We start from the raw sequence: 20,405 nt of genomic DNA on the forward strand, positions 1-20,405 counted from the left end.
AGGGACCTGAATAGACGGGATGAATATGCCAAGGTAACCTGTGTGGGTTTCAATAGGGCATGCTGTCTGATCCTGCATTTTGGTTACAACAAGCCCAGGCAACCCTACAGGCTTGGGGAGGTGTGGCTGGAAAGCTGCCTGAGGGAAAGGGACCTTGGTGTGCTGATGGGCAGTCGACTGAATATGAGCCAGCAGTGTGTTTGCCCAGGCGGCCAACAAGGCCAATGGCATCCTGGTTTGTATCAGGAATGGTGTGGTGAGCAGGACTAGGGAAGTCATTTTGCCCTGTACTCGGCATTCTCCAGTGCCGCAACTCTAGTACTGTGTTCAGGTTTGGGCACCTCAGTACAGAAAGGACATGGAGGTGCTGGAGCTGGTCCAGAGAAGGACAACAAGGCTTGTGAAGGGCTTGGAGAATATGTCCTATGAGGAGCGGCTGAAGGAACTGGGGATGATTAGTCTGTGGAAAAGGAGGCTGAGGGGAAACGGCAGAGAGCGAGCAGATGGTTTTAACAAAGAGAAAACACAGTGGCAACGATCTGAGGAGTAACGGGAATTGACTACATGTAACCAAATCAAACAATACGGGAGAGATGAGAGTACCCAAAGTAGAAGTCAAAGCACAGCAGTGCGAGGGCAGCGCGGGCTTTAGAGAGCGGCAGGGGTCCGGTCCGGAGTCCCACCCCACTTCCACTTTGTGCCAAGTCCTCCGGAAATGCCACCCCTCCTCTCCATGAACCCAAAATGACGGTAACACGGAACCAGGACATTAACTCTTTAACTGCCACTGTTCTGCAGGATGTTCTGATGTGGAATAGCGGCAACAGAAATCACTCAACCACAACATTCCACCCCTTATTCCACAGCACCTCATCATGCAGAACATATATCTGCATAGGAACACACAATAAGTAACACGTGTTACATATGCATATACACATACGTGTACATGGAATCACTGACTGCACTCCCCAAGCATTTCCTTGTGTTACACACTGGACGTCCCCATTTTTCTCCATTACCCACCACGTGCACCCAGGTCCCTGTGCAGAAACAGTTCCAAGGAGAGGTTTGCCCTGTCCATTGGCTGGAAGGACCCAAACTGCTTTTCCCTACACGTTCTTTATCTGTACTACAGGGACCTTATCTCCCTCTACAGTGTGTTGGGACCTGGATCCTGTAGGACCATCTGGATTGACAGATCCTCTGGTGTTGACCTGCCAGGTGGCTTCTGCCAAATGCTTCTCCCAGTGCTTAAACATGGTTTTCAACAACCCACTGTATCCTTCAATCATACCAGAGGCTGGTGCATGATAGAGGATGTGATAAATCCACTTGATGCCATGTTCACTGGCCCAAATATCCACAAGTGAATCTTGGAATTGAGTCCCATTATCAGTCTCAGTTCTTTCTTGGGGTGCCATGTTGCCACAGGTCTTGTTTCTCAAGACCCAATGTTTTGTTTTGGGCTTTAGAATGAGGTGCTGCACATGTTTCTGTTCACCAAGTGTTGCCTCCAACATGGTAAGCACATAGGAGACATTGCAAGACCGTGGCAAGGTGATATAATCAACCTGCCATGCCTCCCGGTGCCGCTTCTCTGTTTGTTTCCTTGAGCCCAGCTCCCGTCTCCCTACCCCTTTCCCTTTTTCCCTTCCCCTTTGTCGGGGGCCGGGGGGACCACGGACCTACTGTCCCCCTGTCACGGACATAGATTGATCTAGATCACTCCGTGACAGTAAGGCTCTCCTATTCTGATGGTAAAATTGACAAGAGAGTCGCACTTGCTGCAATAACTGTGGCTCGATCAGCCTTACGGCTGCCCTCAGTTAAAGGAGCAGGCAATGCAGTGTGTGATCCTTTTGTAAGAGGCTTCAAAGCAGCTGCCCCGAGGGAGGGCACATAATGTGCCAGGTGAGAGAAGGTGAGAAGAGGGCTGTACTGTCCATTGGAAACAAGGATAACAGGGAGGGAAGTGTGAGTGTGAGCACAGCCCAGCGTGCCCACACATTAGTGCAGCTGTAGGTGTGGGTTTTGAGGCATTCTGTTGTCTTTGCTCACAAGACCGTCGGGCTCCTGTGGGGACGTGGCCGCCGAATGGCGTCCGCACGCGATGGGTCCGTTGCGCGGCGCTGCGGTGGCCGTTGGGACCTGGTGACACCGTGGCTCAGCGGCTGGGGCCGCCCGTCTGCCTCGGTCCGTCGATGGGAAGCCACGGCGCTCTGTTTTGGGAAAGGACGCGGGGCCACTTGTCGCTTGCGCATCCCCCGGGGGCTGCGGCTGCCCCAGCGCCGGCCCCGCAGCTGGGAGCTGTGCTCAGAGCGGGCGGCCGTGGCTGGGCGTGCTGGGAAGGGCAGAGGCAGCCGCTGGGCTCTCCCACAGCTGTGCTGGCTTTGGGCACGGACGGGGCACAGTTAATTCTCTCCTAGTCCCCACCAAGCAGCGCAGCACGCCCCCAAGGTGTGTGGGTGCTTTCACCCCGTGCGTGGCGCTGTGGGATATCGGGACTGCGGGGACATGGCTGCGCTCCTGGGGCTGAGTGGCGTGGAGGATGCTGCCTCCTGCTCCCACCTTTGGCCCCAGCATTGTCCTGCCGAGCTGCTGCAGGGCTTGGGCAGCACATGGGGGTAGTGGTGGCTCAGCGGCGTCAGCCTGGTCCCCATCGCCACCTCGTGTCCCATCGTGATGCCGGAGGGAACACGGAACACTCAGAGATGAAGCCGGGGGTGAGGAAGTGCTGCTGAAATCCCATTGGGAAAATGCAACCTGTATACACCTGGGATCTACCTGCAAGTAGAGGATGTTGTCTTTGGAGATGGCTTCCATCAAGTCCTTACTGAGGGAAGGACCGGCTGTGCAGTTTCCTGACTTCTGCCACAGCCGCATGCAGTGGGGAGCTTGGTCTCTCTGCTCGCTGCCTGTAGAAGAGCATGTAGGCAGTGGCACTGGGAAATAAAGAAGTCAGGTTGCTGATGGTTTCAAAGGAGCAGGTGCAAACCCTGTGGTCGTTGAAGAGGTACCACGGGATCTCAGAGTCCAGCTGCTTGTTGGAAGCCAGTTTTGGCGTCCCATCCCGAGGCTGTGTGTTGGGCACGGTATCGGTGCACTATCTGCAGAAGCAGTAGTAGTGTCCGCTCTCGGAGGTGATGCCTGAATGCACCACCACGCTGCAGAGGTCGTACACGGTGGACACAAAGGTGCTGCCCAGGTCAGATCTGCCCATCCCATGCCGACAAACGTCCTCAGTTTCCTCAGAGCTGACGAGGATGGGCAGTTTGAGCACCTCAGGAATGGAGACATTGTCCAGGATCTTCGTCCTCTTCATGGTCTTTGGGTCGAAGGAGAAGCGCAGCAGTGTGAGGATGAGGTAATGTGGGGCCTCTGTCAGCTCTGCCACCTTCTCAGCATCCTGCAAGGAAGCACATTTCTTGCAGTGGTATTGATTCTCTGCGGTCAGTCTCTCTGGGGATAGAAAATTGTTGATTAAATCCCCAAGAGATCGGGACTCCTTAGGAGCGCGTGTCTGCTCCCCAGAAGCCCAGTCAGCATCTCTGGTTGTATGTGCTGGTTCTCTGGGCTCCTACAAACCCAGTATTTCCATCAGCACCGGCTGGGCTCCGGGATCTCCAGACACAGCAGGCTTCCTCCGGATCCAGGCAGATCCTGTTGGCTGCTTTTTGGGGGACTCAATAAACTGTGGGCCGATTTCTTCCACTTGTACAACAGAGGTGCTTCCTGGCCTGCGCGTGGTCCTGTCTGATGGGGGGAACGCCAATGACAGGTCTGTGAAGGCTTCTTCTCGTGAAGACACGTTTAAACACTTCAAGCAACGAATCTTTGTCAACATTTTTCCCCCAAACATCTTCTCAACCAGTGTCTTGTTTATGGATTGATGCTCCATGTCTTGAGACATCAAGCTGGATTCCTTGAGCTGCTGGTAGTAGATCTTTTCAGTTTTTTCTTCTTCATGTAATCTTTGGTAGAAGGAAAAAGATGAGAACAATAAAACATACAGCACGAGTTTCTACAGTATGGTTTCTGTGTGTGCACAGGGGCCTGATGCCAAGTGTGGTGTTGCAGAAGGCACAGATGGTCAGCGTGCATTGACCCCACTTTGCACGACATCACCAGGACTCTGGAGACTTGGGATTTGTTGGTGAAAGAAAGGCAAAATCACCATTTTAGAGAGGAGGCTTGTCAGGCAAACAGTTTTCCTCTGAACGTGGGGCAATTTCAGAAATTTTCAAGCCCAATTCATTTCTTCCCCCCAGGTTGGCACAAACAGAGTTCTACTAAGAAGCCCCAGACCGGTTTTCCCATCTTTCACTCCCAGTCTCTGTTCTCAGCCGCTTGCACCACTTCAGAGGGGTCAGCATTTCATATGATGTGAATGCTTGGGGCATCACCACGTCTGGGCTCCAAAATTAATACTGCTTGCCACATACCGATTCAGGAGGTACTTGAGATACTCTGAGCAGTCCTGCTGAGAACCAGGGGTAAACCAGAATGGCTGGGAGGCAGACAGGAAGCTCTCTGGTGAGATGGCAGGTTGCTGGTAGAGAGAGGGAAAAACACATTTAAGCCACCGGGTCTCACTTCATATAGGAGAAGACTGGTTTGGTATGTGGCAACCAGCACTGGAAGGATGAATTTCAGCCCTGCTGAACATCCCTCTGTTGGACTGCCACGGGGATAACAGATTCTATGTGCCCCCTTTTACCAGCATGTATCAATTAGGTACTCATATGAACAATACATGCATTCATTTCTTCATTCAGTTTCAAAATGCTTTCTGTTCCTGACCCACAGACTTCTACTAACTTCAGCCTGTACTTAATTTGATCCTTAATTTGATACCAAGTCCATTTATTAAAAAAAGAAACCTATAAAAATCGACTAAACTTCCATCCATCCTCTGATCTCTGCAGGGAGGTAAACTGCATTACTGGGCAACGTAATCAGTGCCTTTAGGCAATTGTTGTCACATTAATACAGTGGCAGACCCGTAATTGCCTGGAGAAATGACTTTACGTACTGGGCCAAAAGAAAAATAACTAGAAGGATTGTAGGAAATTACTGGGAAATCATTAAGTACAAGCTACACAACAAGCAAGTACGTGAATGCACATCAAACACACCATAACCTGCTTGGAATAAACAGGCTCTTTTATGACCAAATGTGCAAGCTAAGATGTTCTCTACGTTACCCCCTGAGAGAGACCTGCAATGGATCTGTAATGGTGTAGCACCACAATGGAACAAGGCAAAGCTGCCGGTCAAGTCTTGGAAAACAGAGAGGTGCGGGTCAGTGGGCTCACAACAAGTGAAAAGTCAACACGGTGTCTCTGGGGGACAGACGGGTGCCTTCACCAATGGATTGAGATATGAGCCATCTGGAGTCACTCATGCTCAATTTCAGGTTGGTGGAGAAAGGACTCCTAATTACTTTGTGTATGGGCTATTTTTCTTACTTTCCCTCAGATATGAAAGATTCACAACATCTGGAATCTAAAGGTTTGTTGCTGTTGTGGTGTTTGGACTTTGGTCCAAAGAAATAACTAGAACATGAAATAATTACCTGACTGTGCTCCAACAATGCAAAGAGCGACTTCAGTTTTGTCATCAGGGGCTGGAGGTCACTCTCGTTTAAATTCAACACGGAATGCCGAAAGCTGCAGAAGACAACCGCAGATGCAAAACAAGATGGACAATTAGCATTGTGGGAAGCACAGTGCCAGTGCAAAGAGCAACCCGGGAGCAGTCCTAAGAGGGAACAAGGGAGCAACAACTCACTCTGAAGCCATGAAGAGAGACTGTATGACACCGTTCATGTAGCAAGTGTTTCCCGAGTTCAATAAGCCAATCTTCCTTGACTGTGATTTGGAAGCCATGACTGGGCAGCTGGGCAGCTCGTACTTCAGGCAGAGCAGGTTGGAAGCAACTTCGTTGTCGTTTTCCTGGCACTCTGTTTCTTTGGAAACTGAGGCCGTTTGTCCTGCTATCTGGAAGTGAGAGAACATGGGCACTGTGAAAGGGATGCAGGCTCGTTTGGCGGAGCATCACCCTGCAGGGCTTTGGTTTGCACGGAGCATTTCCAGCCTCACAGGAATGCTCGGGGCAGCCCGTGAGGCTCACACCACCTCTGGTAGGCCCTGTGTTGTGCGGGGGTCTCCCACTGTGTGACAGCCCTGTGGCTGGGCAAGTCCCTGGGGAGAGCTAATGGACCTCTGGGGGTCTGCTTTCCTTAAAGCTCTCCAAGTTTATGGCCTTGATGGCTCCCTGCTGTGCAGACACGGTACCCTCCCTGTGCAATTCAACTCGATCACTCACCTGTCCAAGACGGCTTCTTAGTCTTCTCCAGAGGTCGCAGGCCTTCCTGAACAGGCAGCAAATGCAGGTGATTACCAAGGGATCTATAAGGAGCCAGGTTCTCCATCTTTGCACCGGGAACTGCTGCTTTGTTCCCTCAGGAACAACAACCTTGCTGTCTCTGTACCGGACCTGTTTAGGGCACTGGGAAGGGCCAAGCCAGCAGGGCCAGTAGCCGGTCAGAATCGTGGTCTGCACGGGTTGCTGCTCCTGGGGAAGGACCTGGTTTTTCTTTCTGTTCCCAGTCCTGTCAGGACATGAAATTACACCACGCCACCAGGACGAGGTGGAGGTCTCCTCTGTATGTTGCCCCTCAGGAGGGACCTCATTTGTCTTCCTGTCCTTGATCATAATTGGGCAAGAGGTTAGGCCAAACAAACAGGACCAGGATGAGGTCTGGCCCTTGGTCTCCTCTGGGCTCTTCTCCTCAGGACGGACCTGGTTTATCTTCCTGTCGTCAGTCCTGATGGAGCAGGAGGTTTGGCCAAACCAGCAGGGCCACATGGAGAGACGTCTCTTGGTGTCCTCTGAACGCTGCTCCTCAGCAAGGACCTGGTTTGTCTTCCTGTTCTCAGTCCTGACAGGGCAGGAAGTCAGGCCAAGCCAGCAGGGCCATGTGGAGATCCTTCTCTTGGTCTCCACAGGATGCTGCTTCTCAGGAATGTCCTGATTTTTCTTCCTGCCCTCAGTTCCTTTGCTGCATGTCAGGCCAAAGCAACAGGGCCAGCTGGAGGTCTGGCTCTTGGTCTCCACTGTATGCAGCTTCTCAGGAAGGTCCTGATAGGCAGAGACACCTCCCTGTAGACCATGTTGCTCACGGCCCCATCCAGCCTGGCCTTGAATGCTTCCAGGGAGGGGGCATCCAAACCTCACTGGGCAACTTGTGCCAATGCCTTACACTAAAGAATGTCTTCCTAATCTATGGCCTAAAACTAGCCTCTTCCCCTTGAAAGCCATTTCCCTGTTTCCCGTCTCTACTTGCCTGTTTAAAAAGTCCCTCTCCAGCTTTCTTGTAGGGTCCCTTCATATTTGGGGTGACCACTATAAGGTCCCCTCAGAGGCTTCTCTAGGCCAAAGAGCCCCGATTCCATCAGCCTGTTCCCATAGGAGATGTGCTACAGCCCTCTGATCATCTTTGTGGCCCTCCTCTGGACCTTCTCCAACAGTTCCATGCACTTCTTGTGTTTGGGGCTCCAGAAGTGGATGCAGTACTGCACGTGGGGACTCACAAGAGAGAAGCACAGGGGCAGAATCACCTCCCTCAAACTGCTGGTCACACTTCTCCTTATGCAACCCCGGATATGGTTGGCTCCCTGGGCTGCATGCACACACTGACAGCTCCTATTGAATCTTTCATCGAGCCACACTCCCAGGTCCTTCTCCTCAGCGCTGCTCTCCAGCCATTCTTACAGCATTCATAGGACACCAAGCTGGGAGGGAGTGTTCATCTGCCAGAGGGCAGAAAGGCACTACAGAGGGACCTGAATAGACGGGATGAATATGCCAAGGTAACCTGTGTGGGTTTCAATAGGGCATGCTGTCTGATCCTGCATTTTGGTTACAACAAGCCCAGGCAACCCTACAGGCTTGGGGAGGTGTGGCTGGAAAGCTGCCTGAGGGAAAGGGACCTTGGTGTGCTGATGGGCAGTCGACTGAATATGAGCCAGCAGTGTGTTTGCCCAGGCGGCCAACAAGGCCAATGGCATCCTGGTTTGTATCAGGAATGGTGTGGTGAGCAGGACTAGGGAAGTCATTTTGCCCTGTACTCGGCATTCTCCAGTGCCGCAACTCTAGTACTGTGTTCAGGTTTGGGCACCTCAGTACAGAAAGGACATGGAGGTGCTGGAGCTGGTCCAGAGAAGGACAACAAGGCTTGTGAAGGGCTTGGAGAATATGTTCTATGAGGAGCGGCTGAAGGAACTGGGGATGATTAGTCTGTGGAAAAGGAGGCTGAGGGGAAACGGCAGAGAGCGAGCAGATGGTTTTAACAAAGAGAAAACACAGTGGCAACGATCTGAGGAGTAACGGGAATTGACTACATGTAACCAAATCAAACAAAACGGGAGAGATGAGAGTACCCAAAGTAGAAGTCAAAGCACAGCAGTGCGAGGGCAGCGCGGGCTTTAGAGAGCGGCAGGGGTCCGGTCCGGAGTCCCACCCCACTTCCACTTTGTGCCAAGTCCTCCGGAAATGCCACCCCTCCTCTCCATGAACCCAAAATGACGGTAACACGGAACCAGGACATTAACTCTTTAACTGCCACTGTTCTGCAGGATGTTCTGATGTGGAATAGCGGCAACAGAAATCACTCAACCACAACATTCCACCCCTTATTCCACAGCACCTCATCATGCAGAACATATATCTGCATAGGAACACACAATAAGTAACACGTGTTACATATGCATATACACATACGTGTACATGGAATCACTGACTGCACTCCCCAAGCATTTCCTTGTGTTACACACTGGACGTCCCCATTTTTCTCCATTACCCACCACGTGCACCCAGGTCCCTGTGCAGAAACAGTTCCAAGGAGAGGTTTGCCCTGTCCATTGGCTGGAAGGACCCAAACTGCTTTTCCCTACACGTTCTTTATCTGTACTACAGGGACCTTATCTCCCTCTACAGTGTGTTGGGACCTGGATCCTGTAGGACCATCTGGATTGACAGATCCTCTGGTGTTGACCTGCCAGGTGGCTTCTGCCAAATGCTTCTCCCAGTGCTTAAACATGGTTTTCAACAACCCACTGTATCCTTCAATCATACCAGAGGCTGGTGCATGATAGGGGATGTGATAAATCCACCTGATGCCATGTTCACTGGCCCAAATATCCACAAGTGAATCTTGGAATTGAGTCCCATTATCAGTCTCAGTTCTTTCTTGGGGTGCCATGTTGCCACAGGTCTTGTTTCTCAAGACCCAATGTTTTGTTTTGGGCTTTAGAATGAGGTGCTGCACATGTTTCTGTTCACCAAGTGTTGCCTCCAACATGGTAAGCACATAGGAAACATTGCAAGACCGTGGCAAGGTGATATAATCAACCTGCCATGCCTCCCGGTGCCGCTTCTCTGTTTGTTTCCTTGAGCCCAGCTCCCATCTCCCTACCCCTTTCCCTTTTTCCCTTCCCCTTTGTCGGGGGCCGGGGGGACCACGGACCTACTGTCCCCCTGTCACGGACATAGATTGATCTAGATCACTCCGTGACAGTAAGGCTCTCCTATTCTGATGGTAAAATTGACAAGAGAGTCGCACTTGCTGCAATAACTGTGGCTCGATCAGCCTTACGGCTGCCCTCAGTTAAAGGAGCAGGCAATGCAGTGTGTGATCCTTTTGTAAGAGGCTTCAAAGCAGCTGCCCCGAGGGAGGGCACATAATGTGCCAGGTGAGAGAAGGTGAGAAGAGGGCTGTACTGTCCATTGGAAACAAGGATAACAGGGAGGGAAGTGTGAGTGTGAGCACAGCCCAGCGTGCCCACACATTAGTGCAGCTGTAGGTGTGGGTTTTGAGGCATTCTGTTGTCTTTGCTCACAAGACCGTCGGGCTCCTGTGGGGACGTGGCCGCCGAATGGCGTCCGCACGCGATGGGTCCGTTGCGCGGCGCTGCGGTGGCCGTTGGGACCTGGTGACACCGTGGCTCAGCGGCTGGGGCCGCCCGTCTGCCTCGGTCCGTCGATGGGAAGCCACGGCGCTCTGTTTTGGGAAAGGACGCGGGGCCACTTGTCGCTTGCGCATCCCCCGGGGGCTGCGGCTGCCCCAGCGCCGGCCCCGCAGCTGGGAGCTGTGCTCAGAGCGGGCGGCCGTGGCTGGGCGTGCTGGGAAGGGCAGAGGCAGCCGCTGGGCTCTCCCACAGCTGTGCTGGCTTTGGGCACGGACGGGGCACAGTTAATTCTCTCCTCCTCCCCACCAAGCAGCGCAGCACGCCCCCAAGGTGTGTGGGTGCTTTCACCCCGTGCGTGGCGCTGTGGGATATCGGGACTGCGGGGACATGGCTGCGCTCCTGGGGCTGAGTGGCGTGGAGGATGCTGCCTCCTGCTCCCACCTTTGGCCCCAGCATTGTCCTGCCGAGCTGCTGCAGGGCTTGGGCAGCACATGGGGGTAGTGGTGGCTCAGCGGCGTCAGCCTGGTCCCCATCGCCACCTCGTGTCCCATCGTGATGCCGGAGGGAACACGGAACACTCAGAGATGAAGCCGGGGGTGAGGAAGTGCTGCTGAAATCCCATTGGGAAAATGCAACCTGTATACACCTGGGATCTACCTGCAAGTAGAGGATGTTGTCTTTGGAGATGGCTTCCATCAAGTCCTTACTGAGGGAAGGACCGGCTGTGCAGTTTCCTGACTTCTGCCACAGCCGCATGCAGTGGGGAGCTTGGTCTCTCTGCCCGCTGCCTGTAGAAGAGCATGTAGGCAGTGGCACTGGGAAATAAAGAAGTCAGGTTGCTGATGGTTTCAAAGGAGCAGGTGCAAATCCTGTGGTCGTTGAAGAGGTACCACGGGATCTCAGAGTCCAGCTGCTTGTTGGAAGCCAGTTTTGGCGTCCCATCCCGAGGCTGTGTGTTGGGCACGGTATCGGTGCACTATCTGCAGAAGCAGTAGTAGTGTCCGCTCTCGGAGGTGATGCCTGAATGCACCACCACGCTGCAGAGGTCGTACACGGTGGACACAAAGGTGCTGCCCAGGTCAGATCTGCCCATCCCATGCCGACAAACGTCCTCAGTTTCCTCAGAGCTGACGAGGATGGGCAGTTTGAGCACCTCAGGAATGGAGACATTGTCCAGGATCTTCGTCCTCTTCATGGTCTTTGGGTCGAAGGAGAAGCGCAGCAGTGTGAGGATGAGGTAATGTGGGGCCTCTGTCAGCTCTGCCACCTTCTCAGCATCCTGCAAGGAAGCACATTTCTCGCAGTGGTATTGATTCTCTGCGGTCAGTCTCTCTGGGGATAGAAAATTGTTGTTTAAATCCCCAAGAGATCGGGACTCCTTAGGAGCGCGTGTCTGCTCCCCAGAAGCCCAGTGAGCATCTCTGGTTCTATGTGCTGGTTCTCTGGGCTCCTACAAACCCAGTATTTCCATCAGCACCGGCTGGGCTCCGGGATCTCCAGACACAGCAGGCTTCCTCCGGATCCAGGTAGATCCTGTTGGCTGCTTTTTGGGGGACTCAATAAACTGTGGGCTGATTTCTTCCACTTGTACAACAGAGGTGCTTCCTGGACTGCACGTGGGCCTGTCTGATGGGGGAAACGCCAATGACAGGTCTGTGAAGGCTTCTTCTCGTGAAGAGACGTTCAAACACTTCAAGCAACGAATCTTTGTCATCATTTTTCCCCCAAACAACTTCTCAACCAGTGTCTTGTTTATGGATTGATGCTCCATGTCTTGAGACATCAAGCTGGATTCCTTGAGCTGCTGGTAGTAGATCTTTTCAGTTTTTTCTTCTTCATGTAATCTTTAGTAGAAGGGAAAAGATGAGAACAATAAAACATACAGCATGAGCTTCTACAGTATGGTTTCTGTGTGTGCACAGGGGCCTGATGCCAAGTGTGGTGATGCAGAAGGCACAGATGGTCAATGTGCATTGACCCCACATTGTGGGGCATCACTAGGACTCTGGAGACTTGGGATTTGTTGGTGAAAGAAAGGCAAAATCACCATTTTAGAGAGGAGGCTTGTCAGGCAAACAGTTTTCCTCTGAACGTGGGGCAATTTCAGAATTTTTCAAGCCCAATTCATTTCTTCCCTCCAGGTCGGCACAAACAGAGTTCTACTAAGAAGCCCCAGACTGGTTTTCCCATCTTTTACACCCAATCTCTGTTCACAGCTACTTGCACCACTTCAGAGGGGTCAGCATTTCATATGACGTGAAGGCTCTGGGCATCATCACGTCTGGGCTCCAAAATTAAGATTGCTTGCCACATACCGATTTAGGAGGTACTTGAGATACTCCGAGCAGTCCTGCTGAGAACCAGGGGTAAACCAGAATGGCTGGGAGGCAGAGAGGAAGCTCTTGGGTGAGATGGCAGGTCGCTGGCAGAGAGAGGGAAAAACACATTTAAGCCACCGGGTCTCACTTCATATAGGAGAAGACTGGTTTGGTATGTGGCAACCAGCATTGGAAGGATGAATTTCAGCCCTGCTGAACATCCCTCTGTTGGACTGCCACGGGGATAACAGATTCTATGTGCCCCCTTTAACCAGCATGTATCAATTAGGTACTCATACGAACAATACATGCATTCATTTCTTCATTCAGTTTTCAAAATGCTTTCTGTTCTCTCCCACAGACTTCTACTAAATTCAGCCTGAACTTAATTTGATCCTTAATTTGATACCAAGTCCATTGATTAAAAAAAGAAACCTATAAAAATCGACTAAACTTCCATCCATCCTCTGATCTCTGCAGGGAGGTAAACTGCATTACTGGGCAACGTAATCAGTGCCTTTAGGCAATTGTTGTCACATTAATACAGTGGCAGACCTGTAATTGCCTGGAGAAATGACTTTACGTACTGGGCCAAAAGAAAAATAACTAGAAGGATTGTAGGAAATTACTGGGAAATCATTAACTACGAGCTACACAACAAGCAAGTACGTGAATGCACATCAAACACACCATAGCCTGCTTGGAATAAACAGACTCTTTTATGACCAAATGTGCAAGCTAAGATGTTCTCTAAGTCATGCCCTGAAAGTGATCTGCAATGGATCTGTAATGGTGTAGCACCACAATGGAACAAGGCAAAGCTGCCAGTCAAGTCTTGGAAAACAGAGAGGTGCGGGTCAGTGGGCTCACAACAAGTGAAAAGTCAACACGGTGTCTCTGGGGGACAGACGGGTGCTTTCATCAATGGATTGAGATATGACCCATCTGGAGTCACTCATACTCAATTTCAGGTTGGTGGAGAAAGGACTCCTAATTACTTTGTGTATGGGCTATTTTCTTACTTTCCCTCAAATATGGAAGATTCACAACATCTGGAATCTAAAGGTTTGTTGCTGTTGTGGTTTTTGGACTTTGGTCCAAAGAAATAACTAGAACATGAAATAATTACCTGACTGTGCTCCAACAATGCAAAGAGCGACTTCAGTTTTGTCATCAGGGACTGGAAGTCACTCTCGTTTAAATTCAACACGGAATGCCGAAAGCTGCAGAAGACAACCGCAGATGCAAAACAAGATGGACAATTAGCATTGTGGGAAGCACAGTGCAAGTGCAAAGAGCAACCCGAGAGCAGTCCTAAGAGGGAACAAGGGATCAACAACTCACTCTGAAGCCATGAAGAGAGACTGTATGACACCGTTCATGTAGCAAGTGTTTCCCAAGTTAAATAAGCCGATCTTCCTTGTCTATGATTTGGAAGCCATGACTGGGAAGCTGGGCAGCTCGTACTTCTGGGAGGTACAAGCATTTTGTCCAAAGACATGTTCATTCCGTTCTCTTCTTGGAACTGGAAGAGCCTTAGAATGAAAGTGGTGACACCAATCGTCATCTTTCAGATGGGCAAATGCCGAACTCCTCTGCAGGAGGTGTTCATGGAACAGCCCATCCTCATGTTGGCGTGCACCCAGTAGAAGACATTGCAGTCATCAAGGACTTTTCTGTGCACAAACTTTGCTGGGCTGAGGCGTGCTCCTCCCTGCGGGCTGACCGTCCCCCTGAAAAGAACAGGCTGTCAGATGGACACAAGTGGCTCATGGAAATCACTCTCCCTGCTCTCTGCTCCACCTGCCCCTTTCCCTTTTGCTTGCCCTACTCTCACACAGGCCCTGGAGCTCCCAAGGCCAAAGATGAACGCAGCAGGGCATGCACTTGCCCTGGGCAGCTGCTGGGAAATGGGCCTCTACTCCTTCTTCAAGGGCTCCCATCAGGAACATTGCATCTTTGGGTGTCTTTTCTCTCCCGAATCCTGTACTGCCTTCTGCCCTGAGCAGCAGCCTCCCCATACAAACAGACTGCAGCACTCACTTGCTTTGATGCCTTTCCTGCCCGTCATCCACAGAAAGCACACTCTGGCTGGAGCTGGATGTGGAGTCTGCAGATGGTCTCGTGCTCTCCCCTGTGCCATGCTCCGTATTCATGCACTGCTGGATGTCATGCATGTGCGTTTGGAGCAGGCAGAGGGTCGTCAGCTCACTCTCCGCAGATCTTATTTTGTCCTCAGTCAGGCAGAGCAGGTTGGAAGCAACTTCGTTGTCGTTTGCCTGGCACTCTGTTTCTTTGGAAACTGAGGCCGTTTGTCCTGCTATCTGGAAGTGAGAGAACATGGGCACTGTGAAAGGGATGCAGGCTCGTTTGGTGGAGCATCACCCTGCAGGGCTTTGGTTTGCACGGAGCATTTCCAGCCTCACAGGAATGCTCGGGGCAGCCCGTGGGGCTCACACCACCTCTGGCAGGCCCTGTGTTGTGCGGGGGTCTCCCACTGTGTGACAGCCCTGTGGCTGGACAAGTCCTTGGGGAGAGCCAACGGACCTCTGGGGGTCTGCTTTCCTTAAAGGTCTCCAAGTTTATGGCCTTGATGGCTCCCTGCTGTGCTGACACGGTACCCTCCCTGTGCAATTCAACTCGGATCACTCACCTGTTCACGATGGCATCTTAGTCTTCTCCAGAGGCCACAGGCCTTCCTGAACAGGCAGCAAATGCAGGTTATTACCAAGGGATCTATAAGGAGCCAGGTTGTCCTTCTTTGCACCAGGTAGTCCCGGAGGTGGACCAGGAAGCAAGGCAAGCTGTAGAGCTTCCACTTGGTGCCCGGGGACTGCTGCTTTGTGCCCTCAGGAACAACAACCTTGCTGCCTCTGTACCAGACCTGTTTGGGGCACTGGGAAGGGCCAAGCCAGCAGGGCCAGTAGCCGGTCAGAATCGTGGTCTGCACGGGTTGCTGCTCCTGGGGAAGGACTTCGTCTTTCTTTCTGTTCTCAGTCCTGTCAGGACATGAAATTCCACCACGCCACCAGGACGAGGTGGAGGTCACCTCTGTACGTTGCCCCTCAGGAGGGACCTCATTTGTCTTCCTGTCCTTGATCATAATTGGGCAAGAGGTTAGGCCAAACAAACAGGACCAGGATGAGGTCTGGCCCTTGGTCTCCTCTGGGCTCTTCTCCTCAGGACAGACCTGGTTTATCTTCCTGTCGTCAGTCCTGATGGAGCAGGAGGTTAGGCCAAACCAGCAGGGCCACATGGAGAGACGTCTCTTGGTGTCCTCTGAACGCTGCTCCTCAGCAAGGACCTGGTTTGTCTTCCTGTTCTCAGTCCTGACAGGGCAGGAAGTCAGGCCAAGCCAGCAGGGCCATGTGGAGATCCTTCTCTTGGTCTCCACAGGATGCTGCTTCTCAGGAATGTCCTGATTTTTCTTCCTGCCCTCAGTTCCTTTGCTGCATGTCAGGCCAAAGCAACAGGGCCAGCTGGAGGTCTGGCTCTTGGTCTCCACTGTATGCAGCTTCTCAGGAAGGTCCTGATAGGCAGAGACACCTCCCTGTAGACCATGTTGCTCACGGCCCCATCCAGCCTGGCCTTGAATGCTTCCAGGGAGGGGGCATCCAAACCTCACTGGGCAACTTGTGCCAATGCCTCACACTAAAGAATGTCTTCCTAATCTATGGCCTAAAACTAGCCTCTTCCCCTTGAAAGCCATTTCCCTGTTTCCCGTCTCTACTTGCCTGTTTAAAAAGTCCCTCTCCAGCTTTCTTGTAGGGTCCCTTCATATTTGGGGTGACCACTATAAGGTCCCCTCAGAGGCTTCTCTAGGCCAAAGAGCCCCGATTCCATCAGCCTGTTCCCATAGGAGATGTGCTGCAGCCCTCTGATCATCTTTGTGGCCCTCCTCTGGACCTTCTCCAACAGCTCCATGCACTTCTTGTGCTGGGGGCTCCAGAAGTGGATGCAGTACTGCACGTGGGGACTCACAAGAGAGAAGCACAGGGGCAGAATCACCTCCCTCAACCTGCTGGTCACACTTCTCCTTATGCAACCCCGGATATGGTTGGCTCCCTGGGCTGCATGCACACACTGACAGCTCCTATTGAATCTTTCATCGAGCCACACTCACAGGTCCTTCTCCTCAGGGCTGCTCTCCAGCCATTCTTACAGCATTCATAGGACACCAAGCTGGGAGGGAGTGTTCATCTGCCAGAGGGCAGAAAGGCACTACAGAGGGACCTGAATAGACGGGATGAATATGCCAAGGTAACCTGTGTGGGTTTCAATAGGGCATGCTGTCTGATCCTGCATTTTGGTTACAACAAGCCCAGGCAACCCTACAGGCTTGGGGAGGTGTGGCTGGAAAGCTGCCTGAGGGAAAGGGACCTTGGTGTGCTGATGGGCAGTCGACTGAATATGAGCCAGCAGTGTGTTTGCCCAGGCGGCCAACAAGGCCAATGGCATCCTGGTTTGTATCAGGAATGGTGTGGTGAGCAGGACTAGGGAAGTCATTTTGCCCTGTACTCGGCACTCTCCAGTGCCGCAACTCTAGTACTGTGTTCAGGTTTGGGCACCTCAGTACAGAAAGGACATGGAGGTGCTGGAGCTGGTCCAGAGAAGGACAACAAGGCTTGTGAAGGGCTTGGAGAATATGTCCTATGAGGAGCGGCTGAAGGAACTGGGGATGATTAGTCTGTGGAAAAGGAGGCTGAGGGGAAACGGCAGAGAGCGAGCAGATGGTTTTAACAAAGAGAAAACACAGTGGCAACGATCTGAGGAGTAACGGGAATTGACTACATGTAACCAAATCAAACAAAACGGGAGAGATGAGAGTACCCAAAGTAGAAGTCAAAGCACAGCAGTGCGAGGGCAGCGCGGGCTTTAGAGAGCGGCAGGGGTCCGGTCCGGAGTCCCACCCCACTTCCACTTTGTGCCAAGTCCTCCGGAAATGCCACCCCTCCTCTCCATGAACCCAAAATGACGGTAACACGGAACCAGGACATTAACTCTTTAACTGCCACTGTTCTGCAGGATGTTCTGATGTGGAATAGCGGCAACAGAAATCACTCAACCACAACATTCCACCCCTTATTCCACAGCACCTCATCATGCAGAACATATATCTGCATAGGAACACACAATAAGTAACACGTGTTACATATGCATATACACATACGTGTACATGGAATCACTGACTGCACTCCCCAAGCATTTCCTTGTGTTACACACTGGACGTCCCCATTTTTCTCCATTACCCACCACGTGCACCCAGGTCCCTGTGCAGAAACAGTTCCAAGGAGAGGTTTGCCCTGTCCATTGGCTGGAAGGACCCAAACTGCTTTTCCCTACACGTTCTTTATCTGTACTACAGGGACCTTATCTCCCTCTACAGTGTGTTGGGACCTGGATCCTGTAGGACCATCTGGATTGACAGATCCTCTGGTGTTGACCTGCCAGGTGGCTTCTGCCAAATGCTTCTCCCAGTGCTTAAACATGGTTTTCAACAACCCACTGTATCCTTCAATCATACCAGAGGCTGGTGCATGATAGGGGATGTGATAAATCCACCTGATGCCATGTTCACTGGCCCAAATATCCACAAGCGAATCTTGGAATTGAGTCCCATTATCAGTCTCAGTTCTTTCTTGGGGTGCCATGTTGCCACAGGTCTTGTTTCTCAAGACCCAATGTTTTGTTTTGGGCTTTAGAATGAGGTGCTGCACATGTTTCTGTTCACCAAGTGTTGCCTCCAACATGGTAAGCACATAGGAAACATTGCAAGACCGTGGCAAGGTGATATAATCAACCTGCCATGCCTCCCGGTGCCGCTTCTCTGTTTGTTTCCTTGAGCCCAGCTCCCGTCTCCCTACCCCTTTCCCTTTTTCCCTTCCCCTTTGTCGGGGGCCGGGGGGACCACGGACCTACTGTCCCCCTGTCACGGACATAGATTGATCTAGATCACTCCGTGACAGTAAGGCTCTCCTATTCTGATGGTAAAATTGACAAGAGAGTCGCACTTGCTGCAATAACTGTGGCTCGATCAGCCTTACGGCTGCCCTCAGTTAAAGGAGCAGGCAATGCAGTGTGTGATCCTTTTGTAAGAGGCTTCAAAGCAGCTGCCCCGAGGGAGGGCACATAATGTGCCAGGTGAGAGAAGGTGAGAAGAGGGCTGTACTGTCCATTGGAAACAAGGATAACAGGGAGGGAAGTGTGAGTGTGAGCACAGCCCAGCGTGCCCACACATTAGTGCAGCTGTAGGTGTGGGTTTTGAGGCATTCTGTTGTCTTTGCTCACAAGGCCGTCGGGCTCCTGTGGGGACGTGGCCGCCGAATGGCGTCCGCACGCGATGGGTCCGTTGCGCGGCGCTGCGGTGGCCGTTGGGACCTGGTGACACCGTGGCTCAGCGGCTGGGGCCGCCCGTCTGCCTCGGTCCGTCGATGGGAAGCCACGGCGCTCTGTTTTGGGAAAGGACGCGGGGCCACTTGTCGCTTGCGCATCCCCCGGGGGCTGCGGCTGCCCCAGCGCCGGCCCCGCAGCTGGGAGCTGTGCTCAGAGCGGGCGGCCGTGGCTGGGCGTGCTGGGAAGGGCAGAGGCAGCCGCTGGGCTCTCCCACAGCTGTGCTGGCTTTGGGCACGGACGGGGCACAGTTAATTCTCTCCTCCTCCCCACCAAGCAGCGCAGCACGCCCCCAAGGTGTGTGGGTGCTTTCACCCCGTGCGTGGCGCTGTGGGATATCGGGACTGCGGGGACATGGCTGCGCTCCTGGGGCTGAGTGGCGTGGAGGATGCTGCCTCCTGCTCCCACCTTTGGCCCCAGCATTGTCCTGCCGAGCTGCTGCAGGGCTTGGGCAGCACATGGGGGTAGTGGTGGCTCAGCGGCGTCAGCCTGGTCCCCATCGCCACCTCGTGTCCCATCGTGATGCCGGAGGGAACACGGAACACTCAGAGATGAAGCCGGGGGTGAGGAAGTGCTGCTGAAATCCCAGCCGTGAGCAGAACCAGCAGCGCTGCCCAGAGCTGCCAGAAGGGCCGAAGGACAGTCGGGCTGTGTGGCAACCCGCTCTTATTTTGGGAACAGAAATGAGCTCCTTTTGCAACCCACGGCGGGGGCAGCTCTGTGCCACGTGCACAGCAGGACACTCACCTCTTGGAGCAAACACGCTGCGCCCCGCGATTGCCCCCAGCTGTTCCCATCGTGCCTGTATGAGTCGTGCTTGTCCACGTGTGTCCATGGAGCTGCATGGAAAATCCCACTGAGGTCCCCTGAGGCCGTGGGCAGTGATGGCAGCAGGACACGAGGAGTCCCCTTGCCCACGACTGTGCCTCACCAAGCTGGCTTGGGAACGGCGACCTGGTGCCATGAAGGCTGCTCTCAGGTTACCTCACAGCCTGCTGTTCTCCAGGCTGCACAGCCTCAGCTCTCAACCTGTCCTCGTGGGAGAGGTGTTCTATCCATTGGATCCTTACTGTGGCTCTTCTATGGATGTGCTCCAACAGCTCCATGTCTCCATGTACTGAGGACTCCACTTCTGCTTTCCATAGTGTGCACTTACATAGGGTGCATACAGCGAATCTGGTTTTGTTCCATTCCTTTTTTAAGAAGTAGCTGGTGGGTTTAAGGGCCTTAGTTCAAGGCGTCTTAAATGACAGCCTGGTTGTCAAGCCTGGCAGGTCTGGCCCAGAGTAACCAATTAACACCAGAGTAACAAGTCCTAAAGACACATCTGGACAAACAGCTGGGTCTGCCGTGTACTCTCACAGCATCTAGAGGTCACCAGTGACACAAGAAGGGCCCAGTGGAGCACAAAAGTCCCAACCAAAGCCGCTCGGTCTCTCAGCATCGTCCAGGTCAACCGGTTGCTGCTCAGTGCCACCAAGCAAGCTTGCAGGCTCACTACCTTGGAATACTGGTAACGTGTGGAATCAAACACCATAAGACACATGAGATTGTGGTGGAGGGATGTTTATTAGGGAAAATGGATGGAATTTTGAGAAATTATTAATTTGTTGTCCCGCTCTTTTAAGCATGTCACAAAGATGTGGTGGAGGACTCTGGTGGTGGCTGGATGAAGGATGTTTTGGACGTTGGATGTCTTTCTAGCTGTGAACTTTCAACCTTT

General features: G+C 52.6%; 2 pseudogenes; both read right to left on the reverse strand.

Moving 5' to 3' along the window:
• Positions 1 to 2,316: 2,316 nt before the first annotated feature.
• Positions 2,317 to 5,623, reverse strand: LOC146762869 (ubiquitin carboxyl-terminal hydrolase 35-like; annotated as a pseudogene).
• A 4,537-nt stretch (positions 5,624 to 10,160) lies between these two features.
• Positions 10,161 to 13,674, reverse strand: LOC116652789 (ubiquitin carboxyl-terminal hydrolase 35-like; annotated as a pseudogene).
• Positions 13,675 to 20,405: the final 6,731 nt, after the last annotated feature.

This window comes from Coturnix japonica, chromosome 1 (assembly GCF_054131305.1).
Source record: "Coturnix japonica strain WE chromosome 1, WE-NBRP24, whole genome shotgun sequence".
In the NCBI taxonomy this organism is placed as follows: Eukaryota; Metazoa; Chordata; class Aves; order Galliformes; family Phasianidae; genus Coturnix; species Coturnix japonica.